The 25,699-nt window shown below is 38.6% G+C and overlaps 1 long non-coding RNA gene and 1 pseudogene across 1 annotated transcript in view; one reads left to right on the forward strand and one right to left on the reverse strand.

The window, feature by feature from the left end:
• Window positions 1-25,699, forward strand: part of LOC143684168 (uncharacterized) — a 95,869-nt gene that overhangs the window by 38,267 nt on the left and 31,903 nt on the right. The window lies entirely within an intron of this gene.
• On the reverse strand, window positions 24,168-24,787 carry LOC143682166 (large ribosomal subunit protein eL15 pseudogene; annotated as a pseudogene).

Genomic DNA, 25,699 nt, shown 5'->3' on the forward strand with positions numbered 1-25,699 from the left:
TTTTTTGCCTCACAGCTGAAGTATATGCAGCCACTTTGAGATTGAGGACGCTGTCCTTGGCCTCCTGCAGCAGCGACATGAACTTGGTGGTGAGGAACCCCAGGCTCTTCTTTCTGTCTGCTGCTGCCGCCCCTGCCACCCCTGAGCTGTTGCAGCTGCAACTGCTGCAGGGGCTACTGCTGGGAGGCTGCAGCTGTGGCTCTGGCCCTGTAGCACCTGCTGTCCCATGATGGTGGGCTCTACTCCATCATCGCGTTCCTGTGCCGCGGAGGACCTGATGGGTTTCTTTTTTTTTTTTAAGTATATTAATTTTTTTTAACTTTTTAAGTTGTATAATATAAAATATATACAAAGCAAAGAAAGAAAAAAGCAATAGTTTTCAAAGCACTCTTCAACAAGTAGTTACAAGACAGGTCCCAGAGTTTGTCATGGGCTACCATACCATCATCTCAGATTTATCCTTCCAGCTACTCCAGAACATAGGATGCTAGAAGGAATAAATATTTTTTATCATCACAATCAACTTTTTTCTTCTTTTTTTTGTGAAAAATAGCATATACAATAAAGCAACAAATTTCAAAACACAGCACCATGATTAGTTGTAGAACAGATTTCAGAGTTTGCTATGGGTTATAATTCCACAATTTTAGGTTTTTACTTCTAGCTACTCTAACATACTGGAGACTAAAAGAAATATCAATTTAATGATTTGGCAATCATACGTGTTTGTTAAACCCTACATTCTCTGTATAATGCCCCCATCACCTTTGATCTTTCTCCCACTCCTTAGGGGTATTTGGGCTGTGCAGATGGGTTTATTCTTAAGGTTGGTTTCTCTCTCTTGTCTAGGATTTTGTTGTTGATTGGTTTCATGTTAAGGCTGTTTTCTGGCACTTGTTTTGTCAGTATTTCCCAGCCAAAACTTGGCCAGTTACCTATACAGGGGGTGCAGCCCAGATTCAAAGGGCCGTGGGGAGAGGGTCAGGAAAGACTCAAAAAAGGCTTTTTATCCCCATTTGGCTTCCCAAGGCTGCACTTTCCTGGCCTTTCCAGTAGATGACACTCTTCCCCCAACCTCCTTTTTGACATTTTTCCAAAAGTGTTCTTTCTGGATCTGCCCAGTAGATGAGATGGCACTCTCTGGCAACCTAGTCCCTTCAGCTCTACCAAGCAGGCTACTTTTAACCCATTACCAGGTCCGCCTCTGATTAGGTTAAAATAATGGCGCGGTGGTGCCTGACCTGGGTGGGCTAGAACAGTGGGATCCAGCGGTCTAACTTTGCTGCCCAATACCTGGATGAGCACTGGGCTGTGTCTCCCTGTGTACTTGGGATGAAGGACTTCTGTGGCCATCCCAGTCCACAGCAGCCCACCAGGCAGGGATTGGACTACCTGGTGCTGCTTGCTTCAAGGGTGGGGGGTGGGTGCCAGGAGCCACTGACGAAATTACTCACGGTTTCTGACTGCGGTTTCTCAGTCTTTTCATCCTGTACTTCCCTGGATGCTGCACAAAATTTCCCTGGTTTCTAAAGCTCTGGAACAGTTGATGTGCACAGTTTCTGCCTGTCCTCTCATGGCTTTAGGGAAAGGAGTGAGCCCTGTAACTCCCTTCCTATTCCGCCATTTTCCCGGGAGTCTCAGGAATGGGATTTTTAATCATTTCATTTACTCATTTCAGCAATCCCCTTGAATGTAATGCTCCTCTGCCAACACCTTCTCTCTCCCCTACCCTGCACCCCCCAATGCCCTCCTCACTCCACTTGGGCTGAAACACCTTGTGCTGGGCTACCCCCATGCCTGGATGCATTTCTCATCCTGCTTGACCTCCGAGAGCCCCCACCAGGACGCTCCCTCTTTGTGGAAGCCCCCGCATGAGGTGTGGGGCAGCCATCCTGTGTGGTCAGCCTCCTGCCCTGTTTGAGCTCTGACACCCTACTCCGTGCCACTGTAGGTCCCTCCTTTTGGGACTGATGTTTCCCTGCGCTGCCCCACTTAATGGTTTTAGAACTGCATTGTTTGGAAGGGAAAGAGAGGAAAGGGAAGGGAAGTGAAAGGGGAGGGGAAGAGGAAGAGGGAAAGAAAGACTAAGATCTATTTTTTATTTTTTTTGGGTGCATGGTCTGGAAATCAAATCCAGGTCTCCCGCATGGAAGGCGAGCATTCTACCACCAAGCCACCCATGTACCCCTAAGATCTATTTTAAACTCTAAAATTTGAAAGAAATGAAACAATATTCACTATATATTTGTTTTCCATAGTAATGAGAAATGAGGCTTTCACATGGTCTTTTAAAAAGGCTGGAAGAATTAAGCATGTTTTGGAAATTTACATTAATTTTCTTTTGGGGATTATTGTAATGAGCTGCATACTCAGACTGAAGTTCCTTATTTACATGCTTATTTTGGGCCAGAAAAGAAGTCTCTTTTAGTACACAGTCTTTCCTTTTTTAATATGTCTAGAAGGTTAGGAAAACATTGGGAATTAACAATTATTGTTGAAGAGACTAAATTGTAAAGCTATTAGAATTTAAAATAAAGGTCAGCATTGCTCCCTTTAATCACTTCATGCGATTTTGCCCCAAAGGCATTTATCCTTGTCTTTACCCATTGAAATGCATTGTAAACCCTATTAATTTAATCCAGACAAAGTCAAACATTAATTTCTGACTTCATTTTGTAGTTTTATTGTGGTAATTACTACCAAATGATCTGTGATGGAGTCTGAAAGATACACTTAATTATTATTAATTGAATGACCACTGAGTTAATAAAATAGTCCTAGGAAATTATAATGGAAATTAATTGAATATAATATGTTTACTTTCAAGAAGTTATAACATGAGTGAGATAATAGATGATGAACAATCCTTTCTACTTAGGTAAAAATAACTCCTAATATGTGCTTATTAAATGAAATATTTTCCTAATATTTGAGACCTACAGTAGAGTAGGGGAGTTAAATAACAATTTTATTTAGGCAGATTCTTAGTATGGAAAGCATCTCAAATTAATCAACAAAATTGGAAAATCCAGGAACTCATCTGAGGATTTAAATTTTAATATCTAGCAAGTAAGCTGAATTTTTGTTATATATTGGTCTATATAGTCAGTTATTTATTTTCTTATGTAAAAAGTAGTAACAAGTCAGATTAAGTCAAGATAAATAATCCAAAGTCAAAAAGCCTAAAATGGCAACAAGCCCATCTCTTCCTTTGTCTTTTGACATTCAAGATGCCAAGTAATTTATTTAAATAATAACAACATATGGGGTGCGAGGTAGTTCAGTGGTAGAATTCTTGCCTGCCATGTGGGAGACCTGGGTTCGATTCCAGTCCATGCACTTCCCCCCAAAACAAAGCAAACAAGCAAGACAAACAAACAAACAAACAAACAAACAAAAATTCAACAAATGGTGCTGCAGTAATGGGATACTCACGTGGAAAAATAATGGAAACGTGATCCTGCCATACAGCAAACAACAACAACAACAAAATAACAGCATGAAATACAGGCTTTCTGTCTCTGGATGGCTTGACTTAGCATTTTCCATAATTCTGGCTCAGGATTCTTACTAACCACATTGTGGAAGAATTGCAGGGCCTTAATGCGAGCCATGATTCTGGAAGTTTTGTCTCATAAATTCACAGACAAAAAGAAAAAGTGAGATGTTTTGCATTTTGACAATGCAATGACAGGATTTAAAGGAGTTAATGCAGGTCACTTAAGTACTTCCGCAGAATACACAGAATTCTGGAAACAAAAATTTTTCACTCAAAAGGAAAGATGACCAAAATATTCAACAATATGTTCAGTGATTCTGCATAACCGTCAAGATGTATTTTAATTTCCCTTTAAATGAATACATATGTGTTTTTAAAAACATTAAAAAATAGTCTGAATATAGCTTCAGGAATTCAACAACAGTGAAGAGCATAAAAAATAGAATCAAAAGAAACATACTAAGAGAAATTGTGAAAGGGTGAAGAGAGATCTTGGGAAATAGTCAAGAAGAAAGATTTCTGACCACTGAATGAGACCCACATTTGAACTCTGAGAAGACAGAAAAACCAGAGAGCGATGAATCAATAGGAAAAGTACTTTGCCAATGGGCACGAACAACATCTTTTACTTGGAGAAGCAAATAACTCAGAGATTTCAAAGAAAATGTTTTTGTATCCTCCTTTTCAGTTTGAGCTGCATCCTATAACAACCTCGCAGACTTTGGGAACCCCTACCTCATGCCCCACATTAAGTTATCACAGCTCCTTGCCTTCTCCTTCCGAAACTGTCGTTTCTCACTCCTATGGGATCATTTTCATCAGTATACAAATGCATAATGTCTCACATATTAAAAACCTCTTTATCCAAGTTCCCCTCAAGTTATAGCTGTTTTCATAGTGAAATGTCTTTAGAACAGTTGTCTGTATTTGTTGTTTCCACCCACTCACCTCCCATTCTTTCTGTAACTTACTACAATCAGGTTTCTTCCCTATTGCTTCAATGAAACAACCCCTATCAAAGACATTAGGAACCTCTATGCTGCCAATTTCCCTGGTCAGTAACACTTAATACTATTAGTTATTCCTACCTTCTTGAAATCCTCTTTTCACTTGGCTTCAGGTTCGTCATCTTCCCTCAGATTTTCTTTCTTCACTGGATATTTCTCTCTCTCCTCTGCTGGCTTCATCTGCTTTCTGGAACCTCTAAATGTTGGACTGCCCTATGGATGGCATCTTTGAATCTCTCTGGTTCTTTCTTACACCCATTCCAAGATTACCTTAACCTACCCCATGGTTAATCTATTTGCTGATAAATCCCGATTGCATATCTCTAGCCTTGACCAAACCACACTATAAGCTCCAAACTGATATGTAACTGCCTCCTGGACATCTCCACTTGTATATCTAATAGGTATCTAAAGCCAGACATATTCCCTATTACATTTACATGGCAAAACAAAAAAGTCTAATCACTGGGAAGAACAAAAAGAAACAGGACAATAAGCTTATACAATTAAGGGAACTTAGTGTTAACAGCAGGACATAAAAAGCTATCATGATACCTTATAAATTAAAAATCACAAATTGATGACAAACTTACTGTAGAAACTGAAAATGTACAAACTACTTAAAACCTAGAATCACTGACTGTTCAGAAATTTCACAGATGGATCATGAATAGGTCTGGGTATTCCCTTTGATCCAGGCTAATGTTGGCAGCAGATCTAATTTTAATTTGTACCTCAGCTATTTGACAGATATCATTGATTTTTAATGACTTGACAATTATGCAGCCTACCAAATCATTTGAAAAAAATAAATTTGGGGGAAGTTGAATGCAAAAGTGCCCAAATAGGCCCTATAGCTTTTTACCTCTGGAGAGCTGAATTAGATACCCATGGAATCTGGAATAGCCACCTAACATAGGGAAACAAGACCTTTGCATTTCTATTTGGTATGGTTTGGTTGATCCCAGAGATGATCCTTCCAGGTCAGAGTTGAGGCAAATGGATGGGGTGATGTGCAGAAAGCTTGAGTGGCTGTTACCCTGACTATGTCTCTCCTGGCCACCTGCAAAGATGATCAGAGACTGGAGAGCTTGAGCAGATACTGGGACTGGAGAGAGTCTCTAATATGATCACAGAGATCTGGTCCACATGATTGGTGATGGATGGTGACACATTAGCAATATTGGTGGCCTGCTCACTTAAACTGTTTCCAGCATGTCCTGCCACCTGGTCCCATGCCCTTGTGCTCTCATCTGCTTCCTCGTTTGGCATCTGCCTTACCTAAAGAAAGCTGCACTGTTTGAAGGGAGCCCCTGGCCTCAGGCTGAATGGGGGTCAATTGCTCCACTAGTTGTAGGGGAGCTGATGCCCTTTTCCAAATTCTCAACCAATATGGCAAACACTTTAAAGATGACACTAGTCAGTCCTGTCAAAGCAAAGATTCTCTCAGAATGGTTTCCTTTCATTTTCATTTCCTAGCCTGCTGAAGTATATTCCATGGACTGGATTGGGTTAAAAAATGGGAATTTATTCACTCATGATTTGAGGTTGGTAAAGAGTCCAAATCAAGGAGTCATCAAGGGAATGCTTTCTTTCCGAAGACTGGTATTCTGGGACTGACTGCTGTTGATCCTTGGCTATTGACTCCTCTGTCATATGGCAATGCACATGACGGTCTCCCTTGGCCTCTCCATTCTCTTCTGGGTTCTGTTGAATTTCAGCTTCTTGCTTCCAAACTTTTCTCTTTGTCTGAATTTCACTCTACTTGTAAAGACTTCAGAAAGGATACAGACCTATCCTGGTTGAGGTGGGCCACACCTTAATTGAAGTAACCTTATCAAAAGTTCCTACTTACAGTGAGTTCACACCCATAGGAATGGATTAAATTTAAGAACATGTTTTTCGAGTGTACATACATCTTCAAAACACCATCCCTTCTGAGATGTTAATAGGTGCATCATTCTCCTCACAAAACTCCTTACTATTCCTACATCCTTTTCATGATTCTGCCAACTTCTTTTCCATGATAATCTACATTTAAAGACATAGGAGTTTGTTCTGAGCAGTTGGGGAGTTGGAATTGTTAAGTGGTCAAGTCTTTGGTCACTGACAGGAATAAAAGCCAAAAGTGGTGTGCTGGATGACTGAGAGGAAATGGGTCCAGAAGGCCCCATTTCTGGTCTTCTGGAAAGGGTAGGAAGCTAGAGATGGAATCATGGAAAGTCTAGCTGTTTTCTTTGCTGCTCTAGGTCCATCCTGATAATTTCAATCCAATATTTCTCTCAGTTAACTAGAGGCATTTTCTTTTCACTCTAACCAAATTTAAATTTGGTTTCTTTGAGAGCAGGGGTTATTTAAAACAGATAAAGAATACTTGTATATTAGTGCTTCTCAAAGTGTGCTCCTTGGACTATCAGTGTCAGTATCTCCTGGGGACTTGCTAAAAATGCATATTTTCGAGTCCCAACCCAGACCTACTAAGTCAGAAATCCTGATAGTGGGGCCCAGTGAGATCTGTTTTGACAAGCTCTATAATGATTCTGATGCATGCTAATATTTGAGAACGAGTGTACTAAACTCTGATTCATTGATTATCCCACTGTTATAATTCTTAATGCATCAATACTTTTGGTTCTCCTTCCCTTCCTCTATTTATGGGAAGATTTTTCTTCCTCTTTTCCTTGAAGTTAGGCATATGATTTGCTTTGATCCATGAAATTGAAATAGAAAGGCTGTGTGTTCCTTCTAGGTGGAAGTGTTTAAGAGGCAACATCTGATTTTCCATGTTCTCTTTCCTGGTCATGGCAAGCATGGAAAGAAGCTTTGATATGGATGTTCATAAAGGTAAAGCATCTAGGAATACCAAGATGTGTGAGTGAGAAACAAACTTCTGTGTAAAGCCATTGAGATTTTAGGATTGTTTTTTAGCAATTAAAATTCAGGTAAGTTGGCTTAAGAGATACCATCACTAGGCTAGTCTTTCACTTCTTGTGCCCAGAGTTGACCTCTCCTCCTGGACTTTAGATCTCAGTCTTTCTGTCTTCCTCAAAAAATGACCAAGTCCAAAGGTTACCTCTTTGTGGCAACCTTCATTCTCTGGCTCTACTGGATTGTTTCACACTTTCTGTAAATATTCACAAGCCTCTCTGTCTTGGGAATAAATAAGCCCTGTTAATGTAGCCCTGAGAGCCCTCTAAATACTGTCCCTTTTTCTCTTTCCTTTTGTCCTAATAGATCTTGATTGAGTTAGTTCTAACAATTGTTTCCATGTCAATTCATACTTTTATTCCCTATAGTGGGTCTCCTGCCAAGCTATTCTGTTTTAACAGTATCACAGACATGGAACCTCAGTACCACTATTGAAATCATTCTTCGTTCTCACCTCCCCATCACTTGGATATCCAATATCCTGCTTTCACTTTGTAATATTTCACATTTCTGACTTCCATTCCAATCACCAGCACTCCAACCCATGCCCTTATCTTTTTGCACCTAGATTATCCAAATAGCCTCTCCATTAGTCTTCCTATAACTTCTACACCATCAGCACATTAATTTTCCTATAATGCCAGTTTAATAGCAGTGGTCTCCTACTCTAAGGCCATTGATACCTCTCCACTATCTGAAAAAATGAATTAAAGTCTTTTAGTCTTTAATTCAAGGCCCTCCATGCCCTGACAACCAAACTTTACAATTTTATCTTCCAAACAAAACACTCCAGGGTAGAAAGTATTTCTAATTCATCTTTATATCTTTAATGTCTATCACAGTGCCAGGCAATAAATATCTACTGAACTGAGCTTAAGTCTAGCTGATCTTCTCCCACAATTACAGGTATTTGTTGATTGAATATCAAATTCATTTTTCATTCAATTCATTTAACTAATATTTAATGCTTAAATGCCTGCTTGAAACTATACAAGTACTATAATTCTACAATATTTATGATGAGTTAAGTGTGCACCAGGAAAGCCTAATTTATGCATGCTAAAAAACTTGTAAGTAAAAATTGAATGTATAAAATGAAATTATTTGAATTCTTACAGGCTATGCCTGTGATTCCTTAGTACATTATTTAAGGAAACAACTATTCATTCACGTGCTGAACTAATTCCAAATGACTGGTTTGAATTCTGACTCTGAAAAATGCTATTTAATAAAATATTCTTATTTTTAAGATATTTATGTAGTTGTTTTTTTTTAAATCATACTTTACTAAAGACATCTTTGTATCAAGTTTATTTTGCTTTGGCTGCTTTTTGCCATATAGATCTGAGTTATTTTTGTAATAACTTATAGGTTTCTTATATAAATTCTAAGCCACATGTAATAATAATCTGTCATTGCAATCAATTTTTTTTCTCTAGGGAAACATAAAAGCAGAAAGACTTTAGGTGTAATTACTTGCTTAAACATTTGGTAACTCTCAAAAAAGCTAGTAAAGTGAAATATCCAGAAATCATCCCCTTGGTGCTCTAAATCCAGCCTTGAGAAATGTCCTTGGCATTTTCAGTATTTAAGGAACATGAAGATTGTTGAGAAATTCTTAGAAGATTTAAAAAGGAACAGAACACCATGCTGTAAAACATAGGAAAATAACTGAATATCTTTGTCAGAAGCATATTTCTTCATGAAAATGAAAAAAAAAAAAGTAAAATTTAACTTGCATGACTATTGTCAATTCTGGTTGTAGTGACTTTTGTTTATTTATTTACTTGGAAGCTTTTGGCTGTTGGATGTTTGGACTAAGGCCTTAAGTACTTCGAGTTTTATTGCCCTTGACTTACTGAGTGGTGTCGTGAAGACTGCGTGGTCTTTTACTGTGATTCCTCTGGACAAGAGGATTATACCACTTACTTTTTGGAAAGTGTTTTGAGAATTTTTATGTGAATAGCTGAATAATACTTCAAGCTATGGACAGTGCCTGGAGAAAATCAGAACGGGGCTGAGAAGGCAGATTGTGCATTTCAACTTCCATAGCTCTGCAGGTCAGCTACTCAGGTCAGGTTTTGCTAGCTGGCTCCTCTTGCAGCTTTGAGCTACCACTTCCCCCTCTCTGACTTTTCCTCCTCTAATTCCTTTCCTATTTCCCTTTCCTTTGGCCCAGTCTTGAAATGTGGGGATTCTCCACCTCCACCCTCTTCTCTTCCTGTGTTACCCATGCACCAGGGCAAGGCTTTTCAGGCCCAAGGTTCCAACCGTATTTCCCAATATGGATTGAATATCTCCACCCGGGTATCCACAGTTACCTTAAACCCAACACATCAAAAATTCAGCATGAGTTTAAATCCAGTTCTCTATCAAAAGGCTACCTTTCTGGACACCTCATGTTGAGTAACAACATCAAGGAAAATTAGAAATGTTTTCATTGCCTTTGCCTCCCACATCTGATAAGTGACTTTCTCTTGATACCGTCTCCTATGAATCTCTCTTCTTCACTTCCCACATCTAAAAAGTAGCCATATTCTGTCGTTATAGAATGGTCCCAGTTCCTCTTTCCCTTCTCCAGTGAATCTGCTGCTATCCTTGTACTGACCTTACCACCTCAAGCCTGGCCGATTCCATCAACCAACTAACTGGCCTCCTTGTATCCCTCTTCATTCCATCCTGCCCATGGCCTCCAGATTTATTTTTCTGAAACACAAACTTAATCATAATGATGCTTTGCTGAAAAAATCAGTAGCTCCTGCAGTGTAGACTGACTATAGCCTCATTTTCTCGCTGTACTACTCTCCCTACTCCCACTGTAATTCAGGTGTGCCATATTCTGCTAATCAAACATACCCTAAACTTCCATGGCACTGCGTTTCTTTGTCCTGCAATGTCCTTCCCCTCTTTCTACTTGAATTATACCAGTCCCTGAAAGTTCAACTATATTATTCCCTCTTCACGAAGCCTCTCTCTTCTCAAATCTGAGACCACCAGAAAGACATATGTAATGTGCTTAAGAACATAGCAGGATGTCAATCAACTTTTTTTTCTGGATTGATTTTAAAAGAAAATGCAAAACCACATAGTAGAAATGAAGGATGGGGGACTATTTTGGCAGCTGGGAAATATAGTTATATATCATTTCAATGTGAGTTAAGTCTATTGTCCACACACGATCCCCTGGCCCATGTGAATGAGTGTTGCCTGCTTTGGACTCTGAGAACAAATCTTCCCTAGACCTCTATTTAAAAATAATTTCCTTTTTCTTCTAACTAAAAACAATATTGCAATGAACATATCTCATGGACTACTTTTTTTTTTTCAAAGCATTCTTCAAGAAGTAGTTACAGGACAGATCCCAGAGTTTGTCATTGACTACAATACCATCCTCTCAGATTTTTCCTTCTAGCTGCTCCAGAATATAGGAGGCTAGAAGGAATAAATATTTTTTTATTATCACAGTCGACTTTTTTCTTTTTTTTGTAAAAAGCAATATACATACATAAAAGCAATAAATTTCAAAGCACAGCACCACGATTAGTTGTAGAACAGATTTCAGAGTTTGGCGTGGGTTACAATTCCACAATTTTAGGTTAAATGGACTACTTTTGCAAGTACACTCTGTAGTGTAAATTCCTAGTGCTGAAATTACTGGGAAAAAGAAACATGGGCTAAAAAAAACTGATAGATGTTGCCAAATTGTAGCAATTACCCTTATATCAAAGTTGTATGAAATGTCTATTTCCTATGCCCCTGACAAAAGTGAGTATTGTCAAATTTAATTTTTTACCAATTTTATAGATAAAAATGTTATTTGGTTTACCTTATTTTAATTGTTAATAAGGTTAAGCATCTTTTGGTATGGTTTGGCCATTTTTATTTCTTTCTCTCTCTTTTCCTTGTTTATGTCTTTTGTCCAATGTTCTGTTTGGATTGCTATTTTTTTAGGAAATCAATCCTTTGTCTGTGTGCCGGTTTGAAATATGTATGTACCCTAGAAAAGCCATGTTTTAATCCTAATCCCATTTTGTAAAGGCAGCCGTTTCTTCTAATCCCTGTTCAGTATTGTATGTTTGAAACTGTAATTAGATCATCTCCCCGGAGATGTGATTTAATCAAGAGTGACTGTTAAGCTGATTAGGTAGAGGCATGTCTCTGCCCATTTGGGTGGATCTTGATAAGTTTCTGAAGCCCTATAAAAGAGGAAACACTTTGGAGAATGAAAGAGATTCAGAGAGAGCAGAGTAGAATGACATAGCCACGAGCAGCAGAGTCCACCAGCCAATGACCTTTGGAGATGAAGAAGGAAAATGCCTCCTGGGGAGCTTCATGAAACAGGAAGCCAGGAGAAGAAGCTAGCAGAAGTGTGCCATGTTCACCATGTGCCCTTCCAGATGAGAGAGGAACCCTGAACTTCATTGGCCTTCTTGAACCAAGGTATCTTTCCCTGGATGCCTTAAATTGAACATTTCTATAGAATTGTTTTAATTGGGACATTTTCTCGGCCTTAGAACTGTAAACTAGCAATTTATTAAATTCCCCTTTTTAAAAGCCCTTCTGTTTCTGGTATATTGTATCTGGCAACTAGCAAACTTCAACAGTCTGCAATATGAGTTGTAAATAATATTCCAAGTTTATCAGTTGTCTTTTTTTTCACTTTTATTAGGAAAAGCAGAATATGTATTTGATAATACAGCCTCAGGTAACCACACTGACCTGGCTTTAGCTTAACTTTTTTTTTTGGTGGGGGCGGGGGGTGGGGTAGTGCATGGTCCAGGAATTGAACTCAGGTCTCCCACATGGAAGGTGAACATTCTAGCACCAAACCACCTGTGCACCCTAGCTTAACTTGTTCAAAAGAGGTGTGTGTTTTCCTTAGACAAATTCCTTATTGAAAATTTTGACTTTCCCATTTCATTCAGTTTCTCTTTGTAAAATTTAAATAAGTAGAAAATGAAAGATTTGGACAAAATCTACAGTCCTATTATGGAATGCCTTTAGAAGAATGGTTCTATTCAGTTTTTTTTCTTTTACTTTTTCCTTTTTGATTTTTATTGTAGTAACATATATACAACCTAAAATTTCCCATTTTAACCACTTTCAAGTATACAATTCATTGGTGTTAATTACATTCACAATGTTACACTGCCATCACCACCACCCATTACCCAAAATTTTCAATCACACCATACATTAACTATGTACTCATTCCCTACCCCTGTCCTGCTCCTGGCATCCTGTAATCAACTTTCTGTCTCTATGAATTTGCATATACTAGTTATTTCATATAAATGACATCATACAATATTTATTCTTTTGGTTGGGATATTTAACTCAATATGATGTCTTCAAGGTTCATCCATGTTGTAGTATGTATCAGAATTTCATTCCTTTCTACAGATGTATAATAGTCCCTTGTATGTATACACCACATTTTGTTGATCTGTTCAACCATTGATGGACACACTTGGATTGCTTCCACCTTTTGATTGTTTTGAATAATGCTGCCATGAACATTGTTGTGCAAATATCTGTTTGAATCCCTGCTTTCAGTTCTGTTAGTGTTTTCCGTTGTCTTGATTTTGTTCATTATTATTTGTTTATTGCAAAGAAAATTTAAACTTGTGAAGTCAAATTTATCAGTCTTTTGCTTTATGCTTCTAAGTTTTATGCCATTCTTAGACAATCTTCCTCCTTTCTAAGATTATAGATAAATAGATAAATATACTTCTAATTTTCTTCTAAAATAATTTCTTTTTCAAAGTTTAAATATTTGACCTGCATGAAATTTACTTGTATTAATAAAAGGAGTGACATAGAGATATGAATTGATTTTTTTTCCTCCAAATGGTTACTGATTATACAAGTATATAATTATACCAATTATAAGATTGAATAATTAATCTATTCCCACTGATTTGATATGTAGCCTTTAACTAAATTCTTATGTATATTTGGATGTATTTATGGGCTCTGTATTATTTATTTATTTAAAATTTTTATTGATAAAACAATGTACAAGTACATACATTGTTAACATACAAATATTCCATACATGATGTACAATCAATGGCTCACAATAGCATCACATAGTTGTGTATTCATCACCATGATCATTTTTTAGAACATTTACATCACTCCAGAAGAAGAAATAAAAATAAAAAAGAAAAACTCATGTATACCATACCCCTTACCCTTCCCTCTCACTGCCACTACTATTTCCATCTACCCACTATATATATATTTTAATTTTAACATTTGTTCTCCCTATTATTTATTTATTTTTAATCCATATGTTTTACTCATCTGTATATAAAAGGAGCTTCAGACACAAGGTTTTCACAATCAAACAGTCACAGTGCAAAAGCTATATCATTATACTATCATCTTCAAGAAACATGGCCACTGGAACACAGCTCTACAGTTTCAGGCACTTCTTGCTAGCCTCTCTAATACACCTTAAACTAAAAAGGTGATATCTATATAATGTGTAAATATAACCTCCAGAATAACCTCTTGACTCTGAAATCTCTCAGCCACTTACCCTTTATTTTGTCTCATTTCTTTCTTCCTCCTTTCAGTTGAGAAGGTTTTCTCAATCCCTTGATGCTGAATCCCAGCTCATTCTAGGATTTCTTGGAGTTGGGAAAAATTTATGGTGCTCCAAACCACTAGCTTAGGAAGTCAGTGTTAAATCAGTCTTACTCTGGATTCAGATCTGTTAACAGGTATAAATTTAACAAGTGCAACATACAGGTGTGCAAAAATGTAACATTATTTCCCTACAACTGAATCTAGTTGAGCCTTTGTGCCTCCATTTCCATTCTGTAACAGAATACTTAATCCAGCCCATTCAAGGTATCTCCTCCTCTGGGTGATATAAATTCTGGAGATTGGGAATGGCAACACCTTCCCTATTACCAAGCCTTTGGTAGGTGGGGTGTGTTCTAGTTTGCTAGCCACCAGAATGCAATATACCAGAAACGGAATGGCTTATAAAAAGCAGAATTTAATAAATTGCTAGTTTATAGTTCTAAGGCTGAGAAAATGTCCTAATTAAAGCAAGTCTATAGAAATGTCCCATCAAAGGCATCCAGGGAAAGATACCTTGGTTCAAGAAGGCCAATGAAGTTCAGGGTCTCTCTCTCTCAAGTGAGAAGGCACATGGCAAACACAGTCAGGTTTTATCTCTCATCTGAAGGGCACATGGAGAACATGGCATCATCTGCTAGGTTTCTCTCCTGGCTTCCTGTTTCATGAAGCTCCCTGGGAGGCATTTTCCTTCTTCATCTCCAAAGGTTGGTGGCTGGTGGACTCTGCTTCGTGGTGCTATAGCATTCTCTGCTCTCTCCAAATCTCTCATTCTCCAAAATGTTTCCTCTTTTATAGGACTCCAGTAAACCAATCAAGACCCATCCAAATGGGTGGAGACACATCTCCCCTTATCCAGTTCAACAACTACTCTTGATTAGGTTCCATCTCCAGGGAGATGATCTAATTACAGATTCAAACATACAGTGTTGAATAGGGATTATTCTGCCTTCATGAAATGGGATTTTGATTAAAACATGGCTTTTCTAGGGTACATACATCCTTCCAAACCAGCACAGGGTGACTCTGTTTGACAGTCAATTTCTGACTTTGACATCCACAAAATATAGCTCAATTTGTCTGGTCCCTTTGATCATGCACTGGCATCGGCTGTGTCCCTGCCAATTTGCTAGGTCCAGGCATCTGTGACCTCCTTCTTTGGCATGGACCTCTCTTAGCTTACCTGATCCTTTTTAGGCAGAGGCCTGGGAACTCCTGGCTGCTTTCCCTTACAGAGTGCTGGGTCTCTGTAGGCTGTGCTCAACCTATCCACCTGGGCGGCACTCAGGCTTTGCCACTTTTGGTTCTAGTCTTATGTTGGATGTGAACTTCTCCAAGTGGCTTTCAGTGTATCTGGGCTATACCATACAAAGTGAGGTACCAGTTTCAAATGCTCTCAGGTCCTCCTAATAAAAAATGTCTGGGATATTTTTCAGAGGGCCAAACTTTGGCGTCATGGATCTCAGTCCTGGGATGGACAGGATGTGGAGGCCCCTTTCCCCAGAATTCTTATCAATTACTCATTCTCTTGCTCTCATCTTCCTATTAACTTCTTTCCTCCAACCTGTGGGATTTTCTTCTGGTCTCATAGGAAGGGCTGTGGTAGGAGGAAGGAAGCAGCGTGTACATTACACTGCAGTCTTTCCAACTCCTTTGTTTAAAGTACAAACTTTAAGTCTAGTATAAGTTTTTTTGTTCAGAACTTTGGATCCTGATATTCAAAAGGCAAGCTTTTGGAACCAAAGCAATCTTTTATCCCTGAGAAGCCTAATTCTTGAAATCAAAATGCTTGAGATTTTGTGATGTTTGTTTCTGTTATGAATTTTAAGAGCCTCTTTTGGAAATCGTGGGCTAAGAATTTGATTCGTTGTTCTTGTTGGATTAAGAAGAATAATGGGCACAGAGAAGTCCTGGGGGAAGGATGCCTGGGAGGAGCCTTTGTTAATATCACAAAAAATCAGCTGCAACACTGAGTCCTTGATTTGGCACAGAGACTCCTGTCTGCAGCCCTGCAATCCCTCCATTGGTCTTGCAGTCCATTTCCACTAACTACTCTCTGCTTCTTTTTCTCTCTGTGCTGACTTTTGAACTGTGGTCCTGCCTGGCTTCCCTTACCACCAGTTCTCCCAGGGACCAGAACCTCAGAACCCACAACCTTTGGCCAGGCCGTCATTCTGATTGCAGAGCTGTCTATCTGCAAAACCGTTGCCTACTACCTGCTGTGGGAGCCTCTGGATGTACTTCTCTTCCTGCCTCCTGCTACAGCTTCTGGTTCTTCCCATATCCCCTGCCCATCATCACCCAGTCCCTTTGACTGCAGGGCTGTCAAGCTGTTCTAGCGTGGGAGGCAGGGGTAATGAAAGGAGACAGTCTACGAGGAGGGCACCAAAGAGAGTTGCTGCAAGAAACCCCACCTGGGCAGGGGATGGACTATCAAAAACAAAGCATCCTAATTTTGCCCACTCATGCCCAGGATACCTTAAGTGGTAGTCAGTGATTCCTTGTGGATTATAGCTTTGATGTATTTCTGTGGCTAATGACTTTTTTTTTATGACATTCCTCTCTTCTTCCCAATTAATCTACTATCCTTGAATAGTCTTCAAGTCTCATACTCTGAGTATTTATTTATCATAGGGATCTTACTTCCTTTGTATCAGGGGGTAGCTGCTCTTATAGTTTTCTTGAGATATAAGTAGCTTGTTCTTATTGTGTTTAGGCCTGTTGTGCTGGTTTGAAATGATGTATGTACCCTAGAAAAGCCATGTGTTAATCCTAATCCCATTTTATAAAGGCACCCATTTCTTCTAATCCCTATTCAGTATTGCATGTTTGAAACTGTAATTAGATCATCTCCCTGGAGATGTGATATAATCAAGAGTAGTTGTGAAACTGGATTAGGTGAAGGTGTGTCTCTACCCATTTGGAAACATTTTGGAGAAAGAAATTCAGAGAGAGCACAGCAGAACAACATAGCCAGGAGAAGCAGAGTCCACCAGCCAGTGACCTTTGGAAATAAAGAAGGAAAATACCTCCTGGGGAGCTTCATGAAACAGGAAGCCAGGAGAAGAAGGTAGCAGATGACACTGTGCTCGCCACGTGCCATTCCAGATGAGAGAGGAACCCTGACCGTGCTCACCATGTGCCTTTCTTTCCAGCTGAGAGAGAAACTGTGACTGTGTTCACCATGTGCCTTCTCACTTGAGAGAGAAACCCTGAACTTCATCAGCTTTCTTGAACCAAGATGTCTTTCCCTGGATGCCTTAGATTGGACATTTCTATAGGCTTGCTTTAATTGCAACATCTTCTCGGCCTTAGAACTATAAATTAGCAATTTATTAAATTCCCCTTTTAAAAGCCATTCCATTTCTAGTATATTGCATTCCAGCAGCTAGCAAACTAGAACACCTTGTATAAATGGCTGGGGCTTTAAAATTCATTCTTCTCTGACCACTTGTTTACACCTGTTCCCTTATTTGCCATTGAGTAAAAATCCTTTAACACAAGTGTTCTGATTCTCAAACAATAATTAGGAAAGAAAGACGTTCATCTGGGGGCTGGGAATTAGAGGAAAACTGCACAGATTTCTTCATAAGTCTAACAATAATGCATTGCTAAACTAGCAAGTTCAACTGGTTGTAGTTTTCCAAAGTAGTAATATTCCCTTTTTCAAATCCTGCCTAAAATTGAGTGTCACTAGGAAAATTTTTGTTTTTGGCAAGTCTAGGTGTTATTTTATTTTTTTTCAACTCAGCTGCTTCTTTGATTGAAAACAAAAGGAAGCAAACAGAATAGATGCTTTAAGAAAGTGTGTTCAAATACTGAAAGCGCATAGAACCCACATGAGACCTACTTTGTTCATTCAAATCATTCACATTTCCTTGTTCCCAATTAGATTTCCTGGAATGTTCCTATGGGAAGCTCCCCATATTTGTCAACTTTTTGAGTGTTCTAGGGACTCTTAGGGCCTGATATTTACCAGGTTAGGTAGGAACTTTCCAGATATTTGGAAGTTTCTCTGTTAGTATGTGTCTGTCTTTAACTGGCTAGAATCCTTTTCCTAATCACAAAGTAGTTGATCTCTGTCTTGGAGAAGGATGGAACAGTGACCTTTACTCATTGGTGACTTTGGTGGGAGCAAAATAACAATGGGTAGATTGTTTTTCTCAGTGTAGTGGATTAGGTCCCCTGAAAAACTTATCAATACAAAACTTCTATAAATGATGGATCCATTATAACAAATACTTAAAATATTGTGCTCTTAAGGAAGAAAGGGACATTCCCAAAGACCGAAAGTGATGAGGTGATATCCATGATAACCTGCTTAGGGGGCATTTGGTGGTCTTGGTAATCAAGAGGTTTGAATTCCTGATATATGACAAGAGGTGAGTTCTTGAACTCATGCAAGGTGGGGAGGTAGACCAAGGCTTCTGCATAATCCTAGGAACCTCAAAAGGGCTATGCCACCATGAGAAAAAAATGTTTAGGCACAGAGAAATGACAAAAAAAGCTTTCTGATTTATCTAGTTTCTGGGCAGAAAATAAGAATTCAGATCTGTCTACATATGGGTCTGAGGTTTGAATTTTATACAACCTGACTGGTCCAGACACCCCAAGCCAAGAACCACATGAAGTGGTTCTAGTTTGATAGCACCTCTGCCACCTGGTAGAGAGGGAAATGAAAAAAACTTTTCCTGAGGGAATTTATAATCAAAACAATTTTGACAGCATAAATCTCACAGATACAGTCTGTTTTAATTTGCTAATGCTGATGGAATGCAATGTACCAGAAATGGAAATGCTTTTATAGAGGGGATTGATTAAGTTACAAGTTTACAGTTCTAAAAGTCACAAAAATGTCCAAACTAAGGCATCTAGGGAAAGATACCTTGACTCAAGAAAGGCTGATTGACATCTGGGAAGGCATGTATCATCTCCCAGCTTCAAATGGCTCTCTCAGCCCCTATGGATCCTTCTGGCTTGTGGGTTGCTTAGCATCTCATGGGAAGGCATATGGTGAAGTCTGCTGGGCTCTATATCTCCAAACTTTCAGGCCTAAGTGTCTGTCTGTCTGTCGGCACTCCAAGTATCTCCTTCAGCACTCCAAGAATCTGCAAATGTCTCCATCTCTGTTACTTCTGAGCTCTTTCTCTCTATGTGAGCTCTTTTAAAGACTCCAGTAAATGAATTAAGACCCACTTTGAATGGGCAGAGTCACAGCCCCATCTAATCCAAAAACCCACAATTGGGTGTGCCATATCTCCATGGAAACAATCGAATCAAAGTTTCCACCCTAAACAATAGGTCTGCCCCCTCACCCTAAGATTGGATTCAGAAAAAACATGGCTTTTCTGAGAGTACATAACAGTTTCAGATTATCACATAGTCTCACCAACATGAACTCACAAACCAGAACTATAAACACATAAGGAAATAAACTACCTATAGAAAGAGTTAACAGAAACATTAAGCAATGTTATTACAACTGCAAAACATTCAGAAAATGAAAATACTGTGTAAGGATACCTTGCTTTAAATCATTAAAACAGTAAAATATGGACTGACAAAAAGAGAAGGGAAGAAGAGTATTTTAAAAGACCAGAAAGATTTTAAAAAGAACCAAATGGAAATTCTGGAAATGAAAATGTAAATATTGAAGTGAAAACTTGGTGAATTGGATAAGCAGCAAGTTAGACACAACTAGAGAAGAATGAGTGAACTGTGAGATGAATCTGAAGAGATGCCGCACACAGCACCAACAGATGAAGAGATTAAAAATGTGAAAAATAGGTGAAAAGTTTTATATGGAAGACAATAGACATAAGTCAAAAATGCATTTAAAAGATGTTTCATTCCATTTCTTATTTTACCCAAAAGAAATGAAAATATCTCCACATAAAGGCTTGTACAAGAATGTTCATAGTAGTCAATCATGAAGCCCCAAAGTGGAAACAACCCAAATGTCCATCTATTAGAGAATGGATAAACTAAATAAGTTTTGGTATATTCATACAGTGGAATAATACTCAGCAATTAAAAGGAATGAGACACTGGAACATGTAACTGTGTGGATGGATTTCAAAAACATTATGTTGAAAGAAAGAAGCCAAATGCTGTATGATTCCATTTAGGCAAAATTATAGAATAGGCAAAACTAATATATGGGGTTGACTCTTGGAAGGACTGATAGGCAAATGGCACAAGGAATTTTCTGGGGTCATAGTCTAGATCCTGTTTTGGGCATATACAGTTGTCAAAGATGATCAAACTGAGCACTTAAGATATGTGAATTTTTAAAAATAAATTATACCTCAATAAAAAGTTACAAATTAAAAAGTGAAAAAAAGGAAAGAAACTAACATACATGTCTAGAAAATGTAAACACCCCTAAAAAATTAAAGTGAAAAGATAAACAACTTAATGGAAAAATGGACAAAAAAGGTAAGCAAGAAATTCAAGGAGAAAATCTGAGGAGTTAATAAATACAAGGAAAGTGCTTAACTTCCCTAGTAATCAGAGAAATACAATCAGATGGAAAAAATCTGATTTGGCACCAATTACATGGAGAAAAAATTCTGAAACAATTCCGAATTTGAACAAAGATGTGAGCAGTAGGCACTCTTGTATATTGTGAGTACAAGTTTATATTGGTACAGTCATTTTGGAATATAATTTGGAAATAGTATAGGTAAATTATAAGCTGGCAATTCCACCCAGATATAACCTAGAACAGCAGTTTTTAGACTTTCTAATCTCAGGACCCCTTGATACTTTTAAAAATTATTAAGGATACCAGAAAGCTTTTGTTTATGTGAATCAAAGTTAGTGGTATTTGCCATATTATAACATAAACTGAGAAATTTATATTCATTGTCATTTAAAATAATAACAAGCCCATTATATGTTAACACGAATAACACACTTTTAATAAAATAATTACATTTTCACAAACCAAAAAAAATTAGTGAGAAAATGATATTATTTAAAATTTCTGTAACTATCTTAACATCTGGACTAATAGAAGTTGAACCATTCTTATATCTGTTTCTACATTTAATCTATTGAGGTATATTGCTTTGATTAAATTAAGAAAATACAGATTCACATATATAAGGAGTTGGAAAAAAGGAGTATTTTAATAGCCTTTTCAGATAATTGTGGAAATTCTTCTTTGATGCTCGCTGGGGAAGTCATGGACATACTCAGCAGATGACTCCCTGCCTTGCCTACATCCCTTCCTTTTCCCCTCGTGCTTGTTGGCATGCAGGTGTTATGTTTCTATTTCACAAGAGACTGCAGGCAGGTGGGGTTACATTAAATCTGAACCAGCTCCAGCTGCTTGCCAGGGCACAAAGTTTGCTCATTGGCAGAGCCCCCTCCTTCTGGAGGATATAAAAGGCCAGTACGCAGGCAGTACAAATGTCCTTCATCCCTGATGCAAAGAGAGGTCTGCAGAGACACTGGGCAATTGGGGGGATGAGCTACAATTGGTCCCTCATTTCTAGCATGAAGCAGAGTGTATGGAGCTCCCATCCACCAACTGAGGAATGGCTAAGGTGGTTATTTTTTTCCTGTCCTTTTGGACCCTATGTGCTGTGTAAGTAAGAAAGCAGTCACTTGCTGAAGATCTTTTGTACCTAAGTCTGTGTTCCCATGATACATCATATAATGCATTCAATATTATTTGCAAAATTCAACAAGTGGGAATGTCTTAAAGCTTAATTTCTTAAACTAAGTGATAGTTGCAAGGGATTCATTGTATTATTCTTTATCCCTATTTCTATTCTGAAGTATTTCACACTAAATAAAATAATAATCTTTCTCTAATTACACTCTTTCAAATACTTTATGAAGTTAACCAGTCATGTCATTGTAATACTATTATTGAAACTTTAACATGGATATATAAAGTCAGGGACTAATTTAACAGTAATAGTATAATTCCCCTTAATGGCACCAAAAATATTCAGCTATGAGTCTGTTTATTTTCCTTAGGGACAATGACTACCAAAATTCATTATCTAGATAAAGAGTATTCCCACGTCATCCATTCTCATTGGAAGAAAGCCCCTCTCAAGAGGCAGCTTTCATTTGCATGTGTAAGTGTGGTGTACTCTGATCTCATGTGTTCCAGGACATCAATTTAGTCTCTTGATGTCCTTAACATCATCAACAAGCCTAGCTCTACGTGCATCTGCTATTTTAATCCCGTGTACAGGGGTCTCTTTGCGCTCTTGAACTTTGCAACTAACGCATATATACTTTGCTCTATTACTGTCCCTATAACCTCAGCACCTCTAAACTTTCACTCACTTCCTCTGAGCCTATCTTTTCCAGTGGTTTGAAATGTAAAACAAACTGGCTATGCTTCAGCCTATTTGTTGGTAGCAGAGACCAAAATAAGCATAATTGCATAGTATCCTTTTCATTTTGGGGAACATCGCATTTTTCTCAAGGGCTTTTATTTAAAACAAACAAAGAAAAACCTTCATAACGCTTTGCTTTTTTGGAAGGAAACATTCTAAGTATGGAAAGATTATGTAAATAAATAGAGAGAATCCTGATCCTACTTGGGTGATCCTTGTGAAAGATTGCTTGAAAGTTCTACAGTTCATTCATTCCTCAACTCTAAAATGTATTCTTGACTTAATTGTGTCTTACCAGATGCTATCAGGGCCACGTTTGAGCTCCTACCCAAATTACTTTTATTTGTTCTATATTCTGGCATTATGATATTGGTCTTCACTGAGGAATGTCATTTAAAAACAAGCAATTAACCAATGTAGTTTTAAAATGCCTTTTTATTCATTTAATCTCCTGCAGCACTCTTCTGCTCTCCCCCTGCTACCCTACTCCTTCATTCAAGCTAGGTATGAGGTATCCATGACCTCAAAAAAGGATGTTACAAAGAAATGCAGAGAAAAATAATTGAGTAAATTGTAAGCCTTTGAATTTCAGAATAAACTTCCCAAACTCCCAGCAGAGATAATAGTTTGAGAAAATAGAGTTTTGTGTCTCAAAAGTCAGGATTTCAAGTCTAAAAAATTCATGTCCCTAAAAGACTAAGCTATGAATTTTCTCACATCCACAATAGATTTGGAAGAATACTTGCTGAGAAGAGAAAATGTGGAAAAAACCCACATAAACTGAGAATACCTTCAGTTGACTAAGTTTTCCCTGAACCCAGTAGGATTATATTTTGCCAGCAGGTGATGTGGGGGTTGGGTCTCAAGAAATAAAGCATATTCAAATATATAAGAAGAAAACTGTGTTATTCACATGTTTGAATTTGTGAACTGGGGTTTATAACCTCCACATCCTTACAAAACAATTTATTATCCTCTCTTGTTCCTATATTACAGTGTCCTCTTTGTGTAGCTGTATAGGAAAAGTTTACAAGTCTCATTATTTGGAGAGCTTTTCTTCCTCTGGTCATCTGACTTATTTTTAGACGGGGAAGCTGTGACTCATGTATCTGATTGAATTTCTCTCTTAACTTTGGTTGCATAAAATCATGGAGTCAATTCTCAACTCTAGCTTTTGCTGACGTGTAGAACCTCATGGCACGTATCTCCTGCTGGTGACTGTTTTTCCTTCTTTATATTCCTTTTGCCCTAGTGTCTTTATTTACTGTCAAGCAATTGGATTCTCAGTGAAGCAAACTCTGAGACAGAGTTTGACGTGCAGGATTTTGACTAAGGAATGCCCTTGGGATCAACGTCTGTGGAAGGAAAGGGAGAGGAATCAGAATGGGGCAGAGGGAGAAGTTGAGCTTCAATGGAGATCTGATACCCTTGGTGAACCCATGGGAAATCTGGGGTTAGATCACCTCCTCAGAGTTGTCCCAAGTTGGGCCAGAGTGACCAGGTCTTCATATAGCCCCATCAGCCAATCATAAGATATCAACTATTTGGGGAAGAGGCATGACTTGAACAGGTGATTCTCTCTGCAGCTGAGGCAATCCTTCAAGAGGATGACAGCACTTCCAGCAGCTCCAGATCAAGTCCTTCACTGAAGGAGATCCTCTGTACATCACAATGTCCACTACACTGACTTTTTTTTTTTTCACGAAGAATACTTTTAAGTAGACATGACTGTCCTAAATGATTCATTAGGTATGAATTTTATAAACATTACTTATGTTAGTGAAAACAATGGAGCTGGAGAGTATTGCACCTTCTCTGAGCTGCAGGGTGAGAACCACCAACAGTGTGGTAGAAATTGTGGCCCTTTCCAAAGCCACAGCTCTTGTGGCCTGCAGACGTCAGCCTATGCATCTCCCTGTGCTTGTGGACTGTCTTGGTGGTCCACTGGGTGTTGGGATTTCTTCTGATAGCTTTATGGAACGGATCAATGAGGAGAATCTCAAAGAATTTGTATGTGGAATCTTCACCAACCCAGGAAGAATTCAGGACTCTCAGCACCCCACAGTGGTGTCCAGCTTGCTCCTCAGCAACAGACTGAAGGCTTCTAGCAACTTCAGCTGGTTAACACCATGATGGAAAGGCTTACCATAGGTTGTACTCTTAGGTATAGGGTGTTTGCGGCCAGCACAGCACATTTGAATCCTATAGATGACTTAACCTTGCTTAGCATTGTATCTCAGTCTGCGCGCTTTATCAGGCCAGGTGGGATGGTGGAGGGGGACCCTGTGGAGTGCAGAGAGCTGGAGGTACTTCCAGCAGTGGACCCTCAGAAGAAAGCACATCACATCGGACTGCTTCTTCCTTCATAGCTCCAGTATGTATTTATAGGCACCCATCTTTGCTTACCTGATGGCTGCCGACAGATGGAAAGGAAGAAGCCTTTCCCACTACACTGACTTTAAAAAATCTAGTTAAGTATATATTTCTAAAGCCATTTTAAACAATTTTTTGAATAAGGGTACAAATAAAATAATTACAAATAAGTGACCCTTGTTCTCATGCTTGCCCATTTACACCATCTCTCAACTTAAATTTGACTCTGAGTCTTTGCGTATGCTGTTCCCTAAGTATAGAAAGACTTTTCTCTTTTTGATTGGTAAAATTCTATCCATTCTTCAAGACTCAGAATAAATATCACCTCTTTAGTGAAGGGTTTGCTGACTCCCTACTCTGTTTCCCGAGTGCCCACCACATCACAGGGTAATGAGTCCTTCGCACATTTGTCATTCAGACAAGACTTCCCCCAGACCTGACCCCTTTTGAATGTTTTCTTTATCATGAATAGCCCAACAACTGATCCACACATGCCAGAATCCTGGGGCAGGATCCCATCAATCCTGTAATTTTCATTTCTTAAGTATCTCTCCAACCCTCCATTTCTCTCCATTTCCCATGCCACATCTTATTTCACGTTTCATATCTCTTGCCTGGGCTATTGCCATAGCCTTCTCTCCTCCCAGTTTTGATTCTTGCCTTCCCAACAATACATTCTCTCCACAGTGGCTAGAGAAACTTGAAAAACAAAAACAAAAAATACAGACTGAATCAGGCCACACCCCTGTTTTAAACCCAAAATGGTCTGCATGGCTTATCCTGCAGCCTCCACCTTGTCCCATCTCACCAGCTTCATGGGTTGTCCTCTCATCTCTGCTCTCTGTTTTGGTTCCTCTATCATGCTGTGTTCGTTTTTTCCCCACAGTCTTATCACATTCTGTTCTCTTTTCTTGGTCTGCTTTTCCTCCCCCTCT

Source organism: Tamandua tetradactyla, chromosome 5 (genome assembly GCF_023851605.1).
Source record: "Tamandua tetradactyla isolate mTamTet1 chromosome 5, mTamTet1.pri, whole genome shotgun sequence".
Taxonomy (NCBI): Eukaryota; Metazoa; Chordata; class Mammalia; order Pilosa; family Myrmecophagidae; genus Tamandua; species Tamandua tetradactyla.